Here is a 3,136-nt window from a genome sequence, read left to right on the forward strand (position 1 = left end):
GCAAAACAGTGCAGGTGCCAAAGTCTTTTTCAATTGAAGGACCTTGTTATGCTTTTTACTCCACATATTATATCCTTCAACTATTTTTCACTTAATAGATATTCAATCATTTAAATACTAGAGTAATTATTATATCATCAGAATGCCTTTCTTTTCATAATATTCTTCTATTTCGTAGAACTTACTGTACTTTAAAACTATATGTGTATCTATATATTGGTCTACCACACCAGACTGCTGAATTCTATGAGATTATGCATCACATTTCTTTTCTGTTTACCATTGTATTTTCCAGGGCCTAGCAAAGAGCCTGAGGTTTAGGCATGCAAGCATTTTATTTTTTAATAGGTATTTGAGCCAATCTTTAGTTGTTAAATGAATGAATTTGTCCTTCTACTCAGAAACCACCTCTAGATTTAGAATTGCATACTGAAAATAGCATGAGATTTGTTGTTGTACAAAGCTTGTTTTAAATTTTAGCCCTATTACTTAACTAGTTCATGAAAACTCAGGTAAATCTGGTCAACTTTTTTGAATCTAAATTTCCTTCTCTCAGTTCGAGGTAAACAATTCTTATCTGATAGAGTTATTATGAGAATCAAGGACAATAATAAAATAGAGCATCTCACAAGGTACTTTAAAAGTATCTAGTTTCCATTTCTTTTGTGAATTCCCAGGGATGAAAACATCCATACTGGTCTCTGCTTTACTGACATACATGTATATTCATTTTCATTCCCTCAGTTCTGCCTTTTTTCCCTCAAGGCTACATTTCCTCTGTCTTCCAAAGAAAGCACAAGGCAATCAGACATCTGGATTCCTCCCACAGTGGGCTGGGCTGGCAGTGTCCACTGGGAGGCTCATCTTGTGACTCAAGCCCACCTCCACAAATGCCTCCAGAAGAAGACGCTCCAGCTTAGTCATTCCACATTGCATTTCTCAGTGGAGCAAAAATATTTTGTGAAATCCCAAGATTGCTTTATGTAAAACATACAAGTAGGTATTGACTCCTTACACCTAGAGTTCTTAAACAAATACACAATCAAAATCACATTGTTAAATATAATTAAATCTGAAAACCAAATCTGAATTTACAAAATGAATTTCATAGAAACCGCACAGCCTATGTTGGCTTTACAGATAGAAGACTGAATACATCCTGTGTTTAACCTCATGTTAACTTGAGTCTTTGGTTTTGCCTGTGATAAGTTTTGGGTTTTTTTTTATTACTCTGATTGTATTTTTCTTTTTAATAGTAAACTTGACTTCATTTCTCCAAACAATGCCAACAAAGAAAAATACTGGTAAACAAACAAACAAAAAGTCTTATTTCTTGCCATTCTCATATTTATTGCTGACAAACTATTGGAAGTTGCCATGCACAGTGATAGTATCACCACAAAAACAATATGCATGTGGTACTACCCTTCCAGAGTGCAGAAGCATCCTTATTTGGTGTGTTCACAAGGCCGTGTTCCAGGCGTTGACCTCCCTACCTCACCATCTTACTCTTTTGAAACACCAGCAGGATTTACTCACACACTATGCCTGGAAGGTATTTGGCCTTCCTTTGGCTCTGTTCCTCTCCTATATGCACTCTGTGACTGCTGAAGTCACTTGGAAGACTTTTGTTCTAAGATGTTCATTTACATCAGGGATTATGAAACTATAGTCTGCAGACCAAAGTTGGTTCCCCACACCAGCTTGTAAATAAAGTTTTATTGTAATACAGTCACACCTAATTGTTTTTATTGTTGGCTATGGCTGCTTTTCTGCTATAAAGACAAAGTCAAATAGTTGTTACAGAGATTGTATAGCTGACAAAACCAAAAATATTTACTATCTAGCTCCTCTTTTTTTTTTTTTTGAGACAGAGTCTCATTCTGTTGCCCCAGGCTAGAGTAGCATCGCATCATGGCCCACAGCAACCTCAAACTTTCCGCCTTAAGAGATCCTCTTGCCTCAGCATCTCAGGTAGCTGGTAGGACCGATGCCCTCCACAAAGCCTGGCTAGTTTTTCTATTTTTAGTAGAGATACAGTCTAGCTCTTGCTCAGGCTGGTCTCCAACTCCTGAGCTCAAGCAATCCACCTCCCAGAGTGCTGGGTTTACAGGCATGAGCCATGGCACACAGCCACTGTTATCTAGCTCTTTACAGAAAACACTTGCTGACTTTTGATTTAGTTGAACAAGATTATCACTGAAATAAAAGCACAGTTATATAAAGATAGCAGAGAATATGTCTGTGGATCTCAGGTTTAGAAAATCTTCATCTAATTTTCTTGAAAAACTGGCCTTGAAATGCTCAGAGGAGACCAAATTATGAATCAGTCATGTTTCTGGTCTCGGTCTTCTATACTCCCCTGACACCTACTCAGACCTCTGCAGAACACTTCCTCACACTCTTCTATTTATGAGTCTATGTATCAAACACAGTGTTGAGCAGATTGTAGGAACTTATTTTTTAGTGAACAGATGGTCCTGAGACAGTCACACTGAACTGGGAGTTACCAGGAAATGCGGGGGACTCTTTAGGAGAACTGCCAGGTGGATGGTGAACAAACTTATCCTTCAGGGCAGTTATTGGAACCTCTGGGAGATAACAATGGGAATTATATGGAGGGTCTCTGCTAGGAATGGACCCTGCAAGAGCAGCCATCCTGGAGTTGCTGCCAGCAGACTCAGAATTGTCTTGGTGGAAGATCTTCCTAGTGGGAATTGCCTTAATAAAGGAATAATGTATCACTGAAGGTCTCTAGCTTATCCTTTCTTGTGTAAATTTTTTGTCCTCACTACAGAGAAAGTCATGATGTACCTTTTATAGCTACATTCATGAATTGCTCACCCAATCTAGTCTTTTTACTAGATACAATTGTCCTGCAGCTCAGACAACGGAAATAAAAACTGAATAAGGAGCAGACAGTTATAAAAGATTATCAGAGCAGTAGGGAGAAACTATTTCTGTGAAGACACTTGTGAAACTCAACAGCTTGTTCTATAACTTATTGTGAAAGAGACTTATAGGGAAGACCCTTGAGACATGCTTGCAGAAAAGTCCTTCCGAATTCCCTTTATACATATAGCTAAACACGTATTTGTGAGACAGTTTATGCTGAAGTTATGATAGTAATAGGATG

This window comes from Otolemur garnettii, unplaced genomic scaffold, assembly GCF_000181295.1.
Source record: "Otolemur garnettii isolate 467f Iridium unplaced genomic scaffold, OtoGar3 scaffold00002, whole genome shotgun sequence".
NCBI classification, from domain to species: Eukaryota; Metazoa; Chordata; class Mammalia; order Primates; family Galagidae; genus Otolemur; species Otolemur garnettii.